The sequence below is a fragment of the Rana temporaria genome, chromosome 11 (genome assembly GCF_905171775.1).
Source record: "Rana temporaria chromosome 11, aRanTem1.1, whole genome shotgun sequence".
Taxonomy (NCBI): Eukaryota; Metazoa; Chordata; class Amphibia; order Anura; family Ranidae; genus Rana; species Rana temporaria.
Genome location: NC_053499.1, coordinates 57,969,357 through 57,987,033, shown reverse-complemented (window position 1 = coordinate 57,987,033; position 17,677 = coordinate 57,969,357). Strand labels below are relative to the sequence as shown.

Here is a 17,677-nt window from a genome sequence, read left to right as displayed (position 1 = left end):
CCCCAACCCCCCATAAACAGCTCCCCATTTCCCCATCCACAACTCACCCTCTCCTCCCTGTCCACAACTCCCCCCATCCACAGCTACCCCCTCCTCCCTGTCCACAACTCCCCCCATCCACAGCTACCCCCTCCTCCCTGTCCACAACTCCCCCCATCCACAGCTCCCCTTTCCCTCCATCCACAACTCACCCTCTCCTCCCTGTCCGCAAACCCCCCTCCCTGCATCTACAGCTCCCCTTCCCCTCCATCCATAACTTACCCTCTCCTCCCTGTCCACAACTCGCCCTCCCCCTCCCCCATCCACAGCTCCCCATTCCCCCCCATCCACAACTCACACTCTCCTCCCTGTCCCCAACTCCCCCTCCCCACATCCACAGCTCCCCTTCACCCCCATCCATAACTCACCCACTCCTCCCTGTCCACAACTCCCCCAACCCCCATCCACAGCTCCCCTTCCCCACACCATCCATAACTCACCCTCTCCTTTATTCCATAACCCACCTTCCCCCATACACAGCTCCCCTTTCCCCCACCCACAAATCCCCCTCCACAGCTTCCCTTCCACCCCATCCACAACTCACCCTCTCCTCCCTATCCACAACACCTCCTCTCCTCCCTGTCCACAACTCCCCCTCCACAGCTCCCCTTCCCCTCCATCCACAACTCACCCTCTCCTCCCTGTCCATAACTCACCTTCCTCCCCATTCACAGCTGCCCTTCCCTCATCCATAACTCCCCCTCTCCTCCCTGTCCACAACTTCCCCTCCCCCGTCCACAGCCCCTCTTCCCCCCCATCCACAACTCACCCTCTCCTCCCTGTCCACAACTCCCCCTCTCCCCCCAACCACAGCTCCCCTTCCCATCCACAACTCACCCTCTCCTCCTTGTCCACAATTCACCCTCCCCCATCCACAGCTTACTCTCTCCCCCATCCCCAGCTCTCCTTTCTCTCCCCATCCACAACTTACCATCTCCTCTTTATCCACAACTCCCCCTCTCCGCCATCCATAGCTTCCCCCATCCATGACTCACCCCCCCCTCTCTGTTCACAACTCACCCCCCTCCCCATCCACAGCTCACTCTCCCCCCAAATACACCCCCCTTTCCCCCTCCCTACCCATCCACAGTTCACCTTAGTATGTGCTACCTCCCATCCACATCTACACTCTGTCAACATATCACCTCCCCATCCCGACTCTACCACCTTTAATTTTCCCCAACATTTTCCCATATTGGCTTTCACTGCTTCAGCCAATCAGTGCTTGCAATGCACTGTTCAGCGCCGCAATGCATTGTGGTCAGTTCGGGGGGCCAAACAAACGGTCGAACGACATGAAAGTTCGGTTGTTTCCGGAACAAGCAAACAACGAATGTTCGGCCCAAACAGTATATAACAGTATATAATTGGAGTCTTTTAAGCTTTGCAAGCAATATCAGCACAAAGTTCATATTTCACTAGGCTGCTCTGTAACATGCCTCACTGTGCTGTAAGTAACATGCCTCACTGTGCTGTAACATGCCTCACTGTGCACATGATTGGGTAATAAAATCAGCAGAGCTTCCCCTCATTTCAGGTCTACCCCTCAGATTTACAGCGACTGCACTTTCAGTGCAATTTCAAGTGCAATTGTAGTTTGCACTTGTAGTGCAAAGTGGATTTGCCTTTCGTAAATAACCCCCAATATGTATGAGATTAAACCGTGTAATATACTGGAATTTTTTTTTTTTTTTTTTTTTAAAGAGTTAGCTGGAGGTGGAAAGACTAAATAATAACCATGGGTCCCAATTTCTCTGGAAATCATGTATAATGTGAAATATGTTTTTCATTAAGCTAGTAGAAACCATCCTAGCTATTTTTTGAGAAAAGGGAACTGTGGGGAGTTCCCAATTTAAGCCTATTGCTCATTGCGTGGCAACACAAATGAATCATCTTCTCTGTATGGTGTGATATTTCTGGAATGAAAGAGAATAAACAGTTATACATTGTTAGGGTGATAGGTGTACTGGCGAATTTCGTGGAGAGATTTGCCAGACTGGATCAACCTTTTTTACAAGGCCAAAATCTCCCGACATTCGGACTGTGTATACCCGGCCTAAGAGGAGTATAGTGCCATATGATAAAAAGATGGAGCGCTGTTTCTCTGATTGATAGGGATTTAGTACATTTTCTCAGGTTGCACCACATGGCATCCCAATACTGCTCTGTGTATTGTATTCCACTTTCAGTCTTCTAGTTAAGCATATACACGAAATTTGTGAAAAAGTATTAGGACACTGCCTTTACATGCACATGAACTTTAATGGCATCCCAGTCTTAGTCTGTAGGGTTCAATATTGAGTTGGCCCACCCTTTGCAGCTATAACAGCTTCAACTTAGATTTAGATTTAGGAGTGTGTCTTTGGGAATGTTTTACCATTCTTCCAGAAGCGCATTTGTGAGGCCAGGCACTGATGTTGGACGAGAAGGCCTGGCTCGCAGTCTCCATTCTAATTCATCCCAAAGGTGCCCATTGATTTCAAAGATGCTGCTTGCAGGACTTTTTTTAACGTCCCGCAAGCGCATCGCTCCAGTGTGAAAGCACTTGGGCTTTCACAATGGAGTGACAGGAGAGGCGCTTTACAGGCACTTTGCAGGTGATAGAATTCCTGTAAAGCGCCTCAGTGTGAAAGTAGCCTTAGCGCTGCATGTGGACTTTTCATGTATTTTCATTTGTTAATCAAACAAATTGTGTTGGCCGCTTCATCATTTGCTTATACAGGTAGTGCAGAATTATTAGGTAAGTTGTATTTTTGAGGATTCATTTTATTATTGAACAACAACCATGTTCTCAATGAACCCAAAAAACTCATTAATATCAAAGCTGAATATTTTTTGAAGTAGTTTTTTGTTTTTTTTTTAGTTTTAGCTATTTTAGGGTGATATCTGTGTGTGCAGGTGACTACTATTACTGTGCATAATTATTAGGCAACTTAACAAAAAAAAAAAATATACCCATTTCAATTATTTATTTTTACCAGTGAAACCAATATAACATCTCAACATTCTCAAATATACATTTCTGACATTCAAAAACAAAACAAAAACAAATAAGTGACCAATATAGCCACCTTTCTTTGCAAGGACACTCAAAAGCCTGCCATCCATGGATTTTGTCTGTGTTTTGATCTGTTCACCATCAACATTTCGTGCAGCAGCAACCGCAGCCTCCCAGACACTGTTCAGAGAGGTGTACTGTTTTCCCTCCTTGTAAATCTCACATTTGATGATGGACCACAGGTTCTCAATGCGGTTCAGATCAGGTGAACAAGGAGGCCATGTCATTAGTTTTTCTTCTTTTATAACCTTTCTTGCCAGCCACGCTGTGGAGTACTTGGACGCGTGTGCTGGAGCATTGTCCTGCATGAAAATCATGTTTTTCTTGAAGGATACAGACTTCTTCCTGTACCACTGCTTGAAGAAGGTGTCTTCCAGAAACTGGCAGTAGGACTGGGAGTTCAACTTGACTCCATCCTCAACCCGAAAACGCCCCACAAGCTCATCTTTGATGATACCAGCCCAAACCAGTACTCCACCTCCACCTTGCTGGTGTCTGAGTAGGACTGGAGCTCTCTGCCCTTTACCAATCCAGCCACGGGCCCATCCATCTGGCCCATCAAGATTCACTCTCATTTCAGCAGTCCATAAAACCTTAGAAAAATCATTCTTGAGATATTTCTTGGCCCAGTCTTGACGTTACAGCTTGTGTGTCTTGTTCAGTGGTCGTTGTCTTTCAGCCTTTCTTACCTTGGCCATGTCTCTGAGTATTGCACAACTTGTGCTTTTGGGCACTCCAGTGATGTTGCAGCTCTGAAATATGGCCAAACTGGTGGCAAGTGGCATCTTGGCAGCTGCACGCTTGACTTTTCTCAGTTCATGGGCAGTTATTTTGCGCCTTGGTTTTTCTAAAAGGTTCTTGCGACCCTGTTGACTATTTTGAATGAAACGCTTGATTGTTCGATGATCACGCTTCAGAAGCGTTGCAATTTTAAGAGTGCTGCATCCCTCTGCAAGGTATCCTGTCAAGTCCTTCTTTTGACCCATTTTGCCAAAGGAAAGGAAGTTGACTAATAATTCTGCACACCTGATATAGGGTGTTGATGTCATTAGACCACACACCTTCTCATTACAGAGATGTGCATCACCTAATATGCTTAATTGGTAGTAGGCTTTCGAGCCTATACAGCTTGGAGTAAGACAACATGCATAAAGAGGATGATGTGGTCAAAATACTCATTTGCCTAATAATTCTGCACTCCCTGTATAGTATGTTATAGCATGATACCTTCACATATTTTTAATTTCAAAATAATGTTCCTCAACGTAAAATTGCAAAATATCATGTACCTGGTGTTGTAGGCCAATGGTGAGAGGGCTCTCCTTGCAGATAAGCTCCAGGCACCCCTGAAGGAGGTACAAGGCTCAAAGAAGAACAGGTCATCAACTTGGGCTGCTTGCAGGGATGTTCCGACTGTCTGGGTATACAGCTGAGGCACTGAGATCAGGTGGTGCCCAAGGTAAGTAACAGGTCTCAAGTGGAGTAGAAGTCAGAGGAGTAGTTAGTTCAAAGCCAAGGTCAGGTACCGGATGTAGATATAGGTAAGCATGATCAGGAGGGTAATAATAATAATGATAAATGTAGTCATATACAGGAGAGGTAGAGATATTACCAGAGCAGCATTTGGAGTGATCACCAGAGGGGAAGGCATGTTTGACATGATCTATATAGATCCAAAGCTGAAGGTAAATGCACAGGCACAGAGGTGGTGGGGGTCACTGTAATGTGGTCTGATACCTGTGAGGCCTCGTACACACGACCGAGTTTCTCGGCAAAAACCAGCAAGAACCTTGCTGGGAGATATTTTTTTGCCGAGGAAACCGGTCGTGTGTACATTTTCGACGAGGAAACTGTCGAGAACCTCGACGAGCTAAAAAGAGAGCAAGTTCTCTATTTTCTCGACGGGAGTCTGATTTGGCTTGTCGAGTTTCTGGTCGGGCTGGTTTTCAACAAGAAACTCGGACGTCTATATGCTAAGAAACCCGCGCTTGCTCAGATTAAAGTATGAGACGGGAGTAAAAGTAGCATTTGTAATGGAGATAACACATTTTTAAAGCTGTAACATACTGAAAAGTGCAAATGTCTCTTAGCAAAATTTTATTTAACACGCAAACACATGAAATTAGCAAAAGCAGCCCCAAGAGTTTAGCTAGTGGAATCGAACTTCCCCTGCCGTTGTATGTGTTGTGTGTCACCGCGTTTGAGAACGAGGAGATTTTGGCTTGACTGTGTGTACACAAAGCAAGCTTGTCGAGTTCCTCGACAAGCCTAACAAGGAACTCGACGAGGAACTCGATGTGTTTCGCCCGTCGAGTTTCTTGGTCGTGTGTACGAGGCCTAACACTGAGTAAACAAGAAATACACATGGTGGAAAAGTGTGATATAAAAAAGACGGTTTTGAATAGTATATTGTTTTATTTATACACTGATAAATGTGATATGTGGTGTAGCATCCTCTAGTGTGTACTACTAGAAGTGAGAGTAGGTAAAAGGATTTGTCTGGCCAGGGATAAACCTGAATAACTGAATCTGGGTCAGGGTTATTAGAGTCCAGGGCTGGATGACTCATCCTGGCAGCTCCCTGGTGCCTCCCCCTGGTATCTGGAAAGTTGGAGAACATTCTGGAACTAGTGGATGGAGGTGAGCAGCATCTGCTCTGCATATTTATGGGCCCTTAGCTAATCCCCAGGAGTGGGCCTGGCAGGGAACTAAGGAAGACCATAAATAGGCATTTGAGCGGGGAGTCGGGTGGAAGATAGAGCAGGGAGTCGGGTGGAAGATGGAGAGGCAGTGCTGAGGAGAGACTGTCGGTGGCCCCCAAGAGACCCTTGACTGTTAATTTTATGCGGAGTGATCAGCAGGTGCTGTACATAGTGAACCAAGTTTATGCAGCAGGAAGGAAGAAGGAAGTTGTCCCTTTTTGTTCTGTGTTATGGACATTTTCAAGTTGGGCATCCTATAATTCCCTACCCCATCCAAGTTATCATCCCCTAATAAAACAACCAAAAAGCAAGCCAGAGACTGTTTACTGCATTTGAATTTATCAAGGAAATGCTGTGTGACAGGCTGTGCAGCAGTGGGGACCCAGAATTCAGCAACTCCTACGGGGGTAGTGCTACAATTGTAAAACTTGTATGCACATCCACTGATTATTAAGCCCATTTATGTGGAGGTATCAACCTGCTGACACTCTCTTCTCTGCAGATCTGTGTCATCTGCCCTTGTGACCCCTGTCCTATGCCCTACCTCTATCCTATGTCCTGCTGACAACTGTACAACTGTACACCATCCGGCTGACCTACTTTCCTCTGCCCTACTGACCCCCTTTCCTCTGCCCTACTGGTTCCCACCCTCTGCCCTTGTGAACCCCGTTCTCTGCCCTGCTGACAGGGCTGTCTTAATAAAAGGGCACACCTGGGCACTGCCCAGGGGCCCCAGCTGCACGGGGGCCCCTGCACTTTCCCAAAAGCAGCTGATCCTTGATCCCACGCTGCCCCAAAATTGGGGAACCCATGATGGCACTAAGAGTGATGGATACACAGGGAAGGCAAGAGGGCAGCGGTGCTCCGTGCTGTGCAGAATGATACCCAGTGATGCTCTGACCCCGCCCCATGCAGCTTGAATGCTCGGGAGTCGGGAATGAGTCGTCATCATTGAGAGTCCTGTGGAAGTAGCATTGTGGATGGTGTCATGGTGAGCCCAGCTGTCCAGCACTGTTTGCACCAAAAGGCTTGGAATGCCCTTTTGGTGCTCCCTTCCTCTGCCCCTCCTTCTGCCTGCTTGATTGGTATAGGTAAAAGTAAGTGCTGGAGGTGGGCACAGCCAAAAGTTTACATGCACTGTATCTCAACTGGAAAATGGGGTACTACATGGATGGGTGTAGAGGGGTCAGAGTGCTGGGGGGATATCTGGGATGTAGAGGGGTCAGAGTGCTGGGGAGATATCTAGGGTATAGAGGGGTCAGAGTGCTGGGGGGATATCTGGGGTGTAGAGGGGTCAGAGTGCTGGGGGGATATCTGGAGTGTAGAGGGGTCAGAGTGCTGGGGGGATATCTGGGGTGTAGAGGGGTCAGAGTGCTGGGGGGATATCTGGAGTGTAGAGGGGTCAGAGTGCTGGGGGGATATCTGGGGTGAAGAGGGGTCAGAGTGCTGGGGGGATATCTGGGGTGTAGAGGGGTCAGAGTGCTGGGGGGATATCTTGTGTGTAGAGGGTTTAGAGTGCTGGGGGTATATCTGGAGTGTAGAGGGGTCAGAGTGCTGGGGGGATATCTTGTGTGTAGAGGGTTTAGAGTGCTGGGGGATATCTAGGGTGTAGGGGGGTCAGAGTGCTGGGGGGATATCTGAAGTGTAGAGGGGTCAGAGTGCTGGGGGGATATCTGGAGTGTAAAGGGGTCAGAGTGCTGGGGGGATATCTAGGGTGTAGGGGGGTCAGAGTGCTGTGGGGATATCTAGGGTGTAGAGGGGCCAGAGTGCTGGGAAGGCATCAATCTAGCAGATATATTATATGCACAGGACAGCTTTGTTACTTTATGTATGTAAGTATTTTCCCCGCTATTTCTTTGTTGTACCCCGTCCACTTCTAATCTGACCCCTGAACACTGTCCTGCTGACTCCCTATCCTATGCCCTGCTAACCCCCATTATCTGCTCTACTCGCTCACTTACACTGGCCTACTGACTCTTGTACACTTCCCTACTGACCCCCTGACATTTTTTACTGCACCCCCCACATCAGACCTGCTAGATCTGGCCTGGAAGCTACAGACAGGGGTTAGTAACTCTTGACAGGATCTCTGAAATTGAGAGCTTTCACATTCCCTGATTAAATTTTATTTAATATTATAAAAAAAAAAAAAGGATACACTCAGGGTTCATTCACAAAAGAGAGGTCCATTGGGGTGTGTTGAATGCATAAACATTAACATGCTTTGTATTATGAGCCTGTTCATTTGAATGGGCTGCCTAACACACTACAACAGATGAAACATTGTACCTGCATCATTTTTGGCAGTCAATCTCCTGCTTTGTGCTGAAGGGGTGGGCATGAGCCATGCAGATAGCAGAGAAAGAACATGGCAGTCAGAAATCACACTAAGTGCTTTGGATTGAGGCAATTACACACTATAGAAAGATATGCTTTGTTCATTTTTAATATCAGAGATTTACAACCATTTTGTCCTTCATCAGCTTTTTTATAATGAAGCACTACAACCATTTAATAAACTGGCAGAAAAATACCATTTAACCAATAAATGATTATTTCAGTACTTGTAGTTGTGGCATGCTCTGCGGAGTCAGGCAGTAACCTTCCTATTAAAATATAACCCTTCCACTAGTTTAACTATGGTTGTATCTACAGGGAATTACAAACAGGGACTTATTGGTGACCTATATTCTTTCCTACAAACAACAGCTAGCGCGGATGGTGGTGTATGGATTTGGAGAATATTAGTGATGAGGAATGGGAACAAGCTTTGGGAAATCTGACCAGAGTTTCCTTATCCTCTTCACAGTGTTTGACCCAGTTATTTATCATTCATAGGTCTCCCTATAAAATTACATATTTGGGGTAAAGCAGCTACACCAAACTGATGCCCCGTACACACGATCAGAATTTCCGCTGGGATAAACTCCTACTGATTTTTCTGACGGAATTCCGTTCAAGCTGTCTTGCATACACACTGTCACACCAAATTCGACTGTCCAAAACGCGGTGACGTACAACACTACGACGAGCCGAGAAAAATTAAGTCCACTGCTTCTGAGCTTGCGTCGACTTGATTCTGAGCATGCGTGTTTTTTTCTCCGTCTGAGTTCCATACAGACGAACTGAATTTCCAATAGAATTTTTCTACATGTTCTCTTTCTATGTCCGTTGGAATTTCCGATGGAAAAACTCAGACATAATACATATTTTGTGGCCTTGCCCTAAACTACATCGGTATTGGGAGCATATATTTGATATTTTAAATACTCTATGCTCTACACACATTCATTCTGACCCAAAAATAGCTCTGCTAGGGATTGTATCGGAAGATATTCTCCCATCTGAAATGCATGTGATATTGCTGCGGTCTATGCATATAGCCCGAAAACATATATTGCAGAAATGGATTTCAAACTCCCCACCAACAACTACTCAATGGTTTGAAGTGATTAACTGTAATTTAAGAAGAGAAGAATTGACATATAAACATAGGCTATACCCCCATTTTTTTTGAAAGATTTGGTCACGATGGCTAGACTCCAATTTGTTGATGTAAATATGTTCACACAGATTCACAAAGGTTAGCGGATCTTTAGATTCGCGTAACCTATGTGATTTAAGATCCGCCGCCGCAAGTTTTTGAGGCAAGTAGGTAATTCACAAAACACTTACCTCAAAACTTGCGGCGACGGATCGTAAATCCCCCGGCGGAATTCAAATTCCGCGGCTAGGGGGAGTGTAGTATTTAAATAAGGCGCGTCCCCGCGCCGATTTAAATGCGCATGCGCCGTCTGCGAATTTTCCCGGCGTGCATTGCTCCCAACGACGTCGCTAGGACGTCATTGGTTTCGGCGTGAGCGTAACTTGCGTCCAGCGCTTTTGAGAATCGACGTACGCAAACGACGTAAAATTTCAAAATTCGACGCGGGAACGACGGCCATACTTAACATTGGCTGCGCCTCATAGAATCAGGGGTAACTATACTCCGGAAAATAGCCGAATACAAACAACGTAAAAAAAAAAGCGCCGGGCGGTCGTTCGTTTCGGAATCGGCGTATCTCCTCATTTGCATAATCGTCGCGTAAATAAAGTGAAACGCCACCTAGCGGCCGGCCGGGAATTGCAGCCTAAGATCCGACGGTGTAACACAGTTACACCTGTCGGATCTTAGGCATATCTATGCGCAACTGATTCTATGAATCAATCGCATAGATACGACCGACGTAAATCAGAGATACGACGGTGTATCAGGAGATACACCGTCGTATCTCTTTGTGAATCTGGCCCGTTGAGTCTACAGATGAGTTGACTGAAAGTTAGTAGAGGGACAGATCTCAGTTATGCACTAGAAATACCTATAAGCCGTTAAGAAGTTATAATTAAACTGAGTATAATGACTTATCCTGTAAAGGTAATCATTAATCCATTGCTTGGATGCAAGGTCTTAAAGGAGTTGTAAAGGAAAACATTTTTTTTGCTGAAATGACTGTTTACAGGGTATAGAGACACAATAGTTAACTGATTCCTTTTAAAATGATTAAAAATAGATAAAAAATCAATCATATAATGTACCTACAGTTTTAGTTTCGTTTTTGCATGTTGTTTCCTGCCTCTCTGCTGTACAGAGCCACAGAGCCAATACAGGGCAGTGATGGTTTGAAAAACAAAAATGATTGGTGTTGAGGGGTTTTAGATACACAGTAATCACACCTCCTTGATTAGTGACCACAGAGAGAAAGCTCCCAGCACTGTGGTTATCAGGAAACAGACAACCGGGAAGTGTGGAGATCAGAGAAGAATTACAGCAACTTGAGAGCAAAAACGAACAATAAGGACATGAAAACAGCACTGCATTAAGGTAAAAGAAGCTATTAAGATAAAAAAAATCCTTTACAAACCCTTTAAGTAACAATGAATGTATAGTTTGGAAGTTGCATAGTCTAATTAAAAAAAATTGAAACAAGAAATTTAATTAGCGGCGCTAATTTAATTTCTTGTTTCAAACCTTTGGGGTGCTTACCTTATAGTTTAGCAGCAGCCCTAATTATTAATTTATTGTTTGGACACATCACCATAGCGCGGGTTTGTTAAATTTTTCTTTATATTTAAAAAAAATGTTTTGCTACGAATTGTTATTGTTAGTATAACTGTCATTTTAGTTCTTTAGTGGGTATGTATTGTATGTATTGATTTTGTTGTAAATTGAAAAACATTTTTCTCAATAAAAAAAAGCTTTTGATTAAAGAAAAAAGGAGATTTACAACCATTTTAGTGCAGCACAATAATTTTGAATAGGCTGCAAATCCAGCACATTGTAGAAAGCAATCAGACATGGACCTTTTTTTTTTTAAACATGGAGCACTACAGTGCACGGAAGGTTGTCATCTGTGTATTATGGTTATGGTGAATGTCAAAACATTTTAAAATAGAAAGGTGAACGCAGAAGGGATATACATGCCCAAACTATTATGTCTCTAAATACAAAGGTGTGAATGGGCCCTAATAAAACTAGTTAAAAAGTAATAAAACTTTATTACTGAAATCTTATATACATTATGGGGCATCTTTCACTTTAACTTCCATGTTGATGGATTCAAGCAAAGTAGCAAAGTGAACTAACTATTTTAGTATTAATCCTGCTAGATGTGATTCCATGCCATAGAAACAGAAAATGGAACAGACCCAATAACTAAATTCATTTTAAGATTACATTTTTTTTTAACACAGTAGACCAAACAGAAGAGAGAATATCCAGAGAATATCCGGAGAATAGATGTTAACAAAGTATATTGTATACCCATTTTTCTTTAACGAGTATTTAACATCTGGAGAAAGTTCAACAAAAAAAGATACATCACATTCAATATCCTCATAGAGGATGTCATGTACAGAGATGTTACATACAGGATATGTACAGTATTGCCGCGTACAGACGATCCAATCGGACATTCCGACAACAAAACCATGGATCTTTTTTTACGACGGATGTTGGCTCAAACTTGTCTTGCGTACACACGGTCACAGAAATGTTGTCGGAAATTGCAAACGTTAAGAGCGCGGTGACGTACAACACGTACAACATACCGAGAAAAATGTTCAATAGCCAGTGCGGCTCTTCTGCTTGATTCTGAGCATGCGTGGCATTTTGTGTTTCGTAATTGTGTACACACGGTTGGAATTTCTGACAACAAGTTTTGTTGTCGGAAAATTTGAGAATTAGCTCTCAAATTTTTGTTGTCGGAAATCCCGACAGCAAATGTCCGATGGAGCCTACACACTGTGTTTTTTTTCTGACAACAAGCTCCCATCGAACATTTGTTGTTGGAAATTCCGACCGTGTGTATGCGGCATATATATGATGAATAGGATTTTCATGTGGAGAGAAGGGGAAGTAGGAAAGCCACCAGTTCCTGTAAATTCTTGAGCTGTCTTGCATTTGAGATCGCCCCAGAGTGGCTCAATGGTATTGAGGTCAGGAGACTGGGATGGCCACTCCAGAACCTTCACTTTATTCTGCTGTAGCCAATGACAGGTCGACTTGGCCTTGTGTTTTGGATCATTGTTGTGTTGGAATGTCCAAGTACATCCCATGCACAGCTTCCTGGCTGATGAATGCAAATGTTCCTTCAGTATTTTTTGCTAACATACTGCATTCATCCTGCCATCAATTTTGCCCAAATTTCCTGTGCCTTTGTAGCTCACACATCCCCAAAACATCAGTGATCCACATACGTGTTTCACAGTAGGAATTGTGTACCTTTCAGCATAGGCCTTGTTGACTCCTCTCCAAATGTAGCGTTTATGGTTGTGGCCAAAAAGCAAAATTTTGGTCTTATCACTCCAAATGACTTTGTGCCAGAAGGTTTGAGGCTTGTCTCTGTGCTGTTTGGCATATTGTAAGCTACTTTGTGGCATTTGCATAGTAATGGCTTTCTTCTGGCGACTCGAACATGCAGCCCATCTTTCTTCAAATGCCTCCTTATTGTGCATTTTGAAACAGCCACACCACATGTGTTCAGAGAGTCTTGTATTTCAAGTTATTTGTGTGTTTTTCTTTGCAATTTTCCTGGCAGTTGGTCTACCTGACCGTGATTTGGTTTTAACAGAACCCCTCATTTTCCACTTATTGATTATAGTTTTGTAGCACTACCCCCGAAGGACCTGCTGGTTTGTTTTGGGTGACATGTTACCTCATGGCTCATCTGCCGTCCAGGGGTGTATGGTGAATAAAGTAGTAACCGAATGTCTACGACAGGTGTCTTTTTCTGTGCCAGAAGAGTTGAGGTAAAAGGAGAAATACCAGGTTCAGGCGTAACAATAGGGAAACAGTCCTGCTTCCAACAACACTGAGGCCCCGTACACACGACCACTTTCCTCGGCAGAATTCAGCTTCCGACCGAGTTTCTGGCTGAATTCTGCCGAGAAACCCGGCCGTGTGTACACTTTCGGCCGAGGAAGCCGACGAGGACCTCGGCGAGGAAATAGAGAACATGTTCTCTATTTCCTCGTTGTTCTATGGGAGAACTCGGCCCGCCGAGGTCCTCGGCGGCTCCAGGACTGAACTGGCCGAGGAACTCGATGTGTTTGGCACGTCGAGTTCCTCGGCCGTGTGTGCGGGGCCTTAGTCTTCTTGGCCACTCCAGCCGGAGTGGGTATGGCGTACCTGGACAGGCCTCTCTCACTGACTTGGCAGCCAGAGTATCACTCAGAACTTAGAGGAAAAGTCTCTGCCACAGACGCTCCTTAGGATTGAGGTAGCGGAGGTGATCCTCCCTAATAGACTTTGGCCTGGATCTCCTTCAGGTAGTTGCAGGCTTATGTGAAATTTTGTAAAAATGGGAAAAGTCTGCTTTAAAAACAAATGAGATAGACATGTAAGAGGGCTTCTGATTGGCTGGGTGTTGGTACTAACAGGTGCAAGTCCCCATCCCGTTTCTAGGAAAGAACAAGAACCCACCTGCTTGTAACCCTCCACCTCTGCCATATTGTGCCCATTTCCTTACCAGAGGTCTTGTCATAACATCCCCGGCCATTGGCCTTTTTATTAAAAAAACAGGAATGTCCACACAAAAAATATTGTTTCCACATTTTACTGGTAGCATTGACACATCAAACCACAGACATATGGGTCACTTAGCACTAGTTTGCAAATTACACATATTGTGGGCATACTGTAGCGGTTATTATGTGGAAACAGTACATTACACAGCACTTATAAGCCATCATCCCTTTTGCATAATCTCTTGCTTTTTGGGGAGTACCACAGTGTTGTGACCCATCTGCCTTCATACTATATCTGCAGCATTCTGCTCTATTCAAACCAAGATTCTCAAGGTGAAGCATCCTGCTCTTTCTATGCAGGGGTAGGCAACTTTGGAGAGGTGGAGATCTAACAGAACAACAAGAGATCAAAGATCATTAGGGTTTAACGTCTTTAAAAAAAAAAAAAAGACCTAGCAAGGCCTAACAAAATTTTAAGAAAAACGTAGAAAAATATAATTAAAAAAATGCCACGATAAAAATATAAATTTGGCCTACCTTAAAGGTGGACAGTGTCACTCAGTAGAGCAGTGGATGGTGTGTGGATGGTGTCAGTGGACAGTGGATGGTGTTCATTGATACAGCAGTGGACTGTGGATGGTGTCCATCAGTAGGGCAGTGGATGGTGTGTGGGCAGTGGATGGTGTGTGGACAGTGGCCCAGATTCAGTAAGCAATTGCGCCCTCGTAACCATAGGTTACGCAGCGCAATTGCTGACTTGCGCCGGCGTTACGAGTTCTCCTGATTCAGAGAACTCGTTACGCCGACTGCAGCCTAAAATCTGCGTGGCATAAGGCTCTTATGCCACGCAGATTTTAGGCTGCATTCTTGCGTTGACCGCTAGGGGGCGCTCCCATTGTGGTCAGCGTATAGTATGCAAATTGCATACTTACGCCGATTCACAATGTTGCGCGGGCCCTGCGTACGCAAGGTACTGAGTTTCCGTACGGCATCTTTAGCGTAAGGCTGCCTCTTCTAATAGTAGGGGCAGCCAATGCTAAAGTATAGCCGCCGTTCCCGCGACGTGAAATTTGAATTTCACGTCGTTTGCGTAAGTGATTCGTGAATGGCGCTGGACGCCATTCACGTTCACTTTGAAGCAAATGACGTCCTTGCGACATCATTTGCCGCAATGCACGTCGGGAAAGTTTCCCGACGGAGCATGCGCCCTACGCTCGGCGCGGGAGCGCGCCTAATTTAAATGATTCCCGCCCCCGGCGGGATCATTTACATTGCGCGCGCTTACGCCGGGCAATTTTGCCGGCGCGCCCTCGCAATTTACGGAGCTACTGCTTCGTGAATAGAGGGCAGCGCAAAATATTTGCGTGGGCGCAGGGAAAAATCATTGCCCTGCGCCTCCGCAAATATAGTGCAGATCTCTTTGAATCTGGGCCAGTGTCAGTAGGGCAATGGATGGTGTGTGGACAGTGTCTGTAGGGCAGTGAATGGTGGCAGTAGGGTTAGTGGATGGTGTGTGAACAGTGCTAGTAGGGGAGAGGTTGGTGTCAGTAGGGCAGTGGACGGGGTCAGTTTTTTTTTTTATTCTTTTATTAATTTCTTCTTATTTTTTTACAGTATTTTTTATTATTCCTTTTTACAATTTTTTAGGACCCTAGTGGGGGGCTTTTTGTTGCTTTACGTTTGAGGCAGAGAAAGGGACTGAGGACAGATTTCCCAGTCCCTTTCACAGCGAATTAATGGGAAGTGCTCTGTGCTGAACAGTTTTCTGTTCATTCACAAACTGAAGCATAGTAAACACTGTTTACTGTGCTTTAGTTATGAATGGACACAGTCAGGTATTGGTACCGATCACTGATTATTTATTCATTTAGAAAAGGAAGGGGCTAGGAAATATGTCCCTGCTCTCCATCCTGACACATCCCCCACAGCAGCCAGCAGGAGGGGTGAGTTGGGGAACCCGGCAGTGCTGGAGAGGTGGGGCAGGGTGTACAATGGAGCACATGGGGGCTAGGCAACACAAAGAAGCAGAACCTGAAGATGAGGGGAATGGGGGTAGCATGCGATGGAACTGATGGCTGTATTTTCCTCCATGCAGCAGCTGAATGCCGGTGGGAGGGTGAGGAGGAGAAGCGGGTATTGCCAGCATTTAGCTGCTGCAGGGAGAAAATTACAGCCATCGGTTCCACTAAATTCTGCCCCTCCTCTACAGGTTTCTGGGGTTGACAATCAAAGGACACGATTTACCCACCACCTGTATGCGATTGACCCCTGTTTTCCTTCCAAGTCCCATTCCATAGCTCTACCCAGTCAGATATGCTCCCTGAATTGACTCTTTTGTTCCTAGAGCTATTAGTACCCACTTAGGAGGGCTCTAACTAGCCCATTAGGCCATATTCTGCACACTTCAAATGAGACTTCTGCCCTGAGCAGGGCCATGGCCATGTTGACTACATCTGCATAGGTGTGGAGTAATTGACTCTCATGCCTCGACTGCGGCTAGGCTAATCCCAAACGGTCTTATGGGCACTGACTGCACCTATTACATCACTAAAGAGACTTCTCTAAAAAGGAAGCTATTACTTATAGCTTCCACCTTTACCATGCTATAATAAGTATAGAGCCATCTAGTGGCCAGCCAGCTAACTGCACCTGCTTACAGATAGCAATTCCCTTAGTTAGTCATTTATATCAATATTTCCTGTAAAAATGTTAGTGGTCTGCCAAACACCCCTAAGCCTAGGAAACACAATGAGATTATCAGATGAATGATTGCCCTCTTCTTTTTTTGCATGCTAGTCTCCATATCGAAAACAAATAGGTTACTAAAGTACAAAAATGTTTGTACAACAGAATAACAATTTGGAGGTGATGTTATGTATGTGTATTGTATTTATGGACAAAAACTGTACTGATTAAATGAGAAAAACCTACGATCTGGTATCATACAAGAAATTTTGTCCCTTCGGAAAATTTGGGACAAGAGCTGTGTACTAACGATCAGATTATCGCACGATCGCTTTAAAAGCAGTATTTTTTGTATGATTTTCTGATTGTGTGTATGGGCTTTTAGCACACACACACACTGTTTGGTGAGCTACAGACTTTTAAAGCCTCTAAGTATGAATTTATTGACAGGAAACCTGTTCTAAAAATATATTTCATATCCTCATATGCAACCACGAAGAGGCGAGTGATACACAGTCAAACTCATTTCAGACATGCAGGAGTTTCACAGGCAAAAATGTTTGAGAGTGTGTGGGTTGAAGTTTCTAACCTTCTGAACTTTGAATTTTTCTTGACCAGTGTAGTCAAGATAGTAGTCAAGCTATCTCCAATTTTCCTACCACCCCTTAAACCCCACACTCACATTACCATACCCCCATCCAATGATAAGACCAGACAAGAGTTTGGAGTATAAATGGCCATAACAGCCTTTTTATTAACCAAAATATTTTAATAATTTCCAAATAACCTTTTGTAACGACACTTTTAAACACACATCCTGTTGGTCTTTGACGGCACCCCGAAATTCACATTTTTCACCACCACACTGCGGGACCTTTTTACAATACCAGGCCTCCAGCCATATCCAGCTCAGAGACAACCCCTTTTCCGCAGTGCAACCAATCCCGTATTCCAGCAGACACCGTTCCACTGGAATACCCCAGAGGGGCCCATACCACGGATGAGCCCCCCACCACTTCCATCACATCTGTTTTCTGCCACCATCAAAGACACCGCCGTTACACCGCTGCTATGACGATCCGAAATACATTGAACCTGAAATAAAAGAAAACTAACGAAACACACAAAGACAAACAACAGGGAGGGTGGGTGGGAAACTGCTTCCTCCTGTCTCCCTCACCAACTGAAA

At 44.8% G+C, this 17,677-nt stretch overlaps 1 protein-coding gene across 3 annotated transcripts in view; it reads left to right on the top strand.

Moving 5' to 3' along the window:
* The window catches only part of LOC120917363 (3-galactosyl-N-acetylglucosaminide 4-alpha-L-fucosyltransferase FUT3-like), a 60,041-nt gene that overhangs the window by 23,545 nt on the left and 18,819 nt on the right, over positions 1-17,677 (top strand). Inside the window, exon 1 of one of the 3 annotated variants that reach the window (XM_040328601.1) lies at positions 4,359-4,556. The exons of 1 other annotated variant lie outside the window; for it this stretch is intronic. The gene's annotated coding sequence lies outside the window, so the exon portion shown is untranslated. Of the gene's footprint in view, positions 1-4,358; positions 4,557-10,617; positions 10,661-17,677 lie in introns of those variants that run through there. One more of the 3 variants, XM_040328600.1, reaches the window with a different exon arrangement.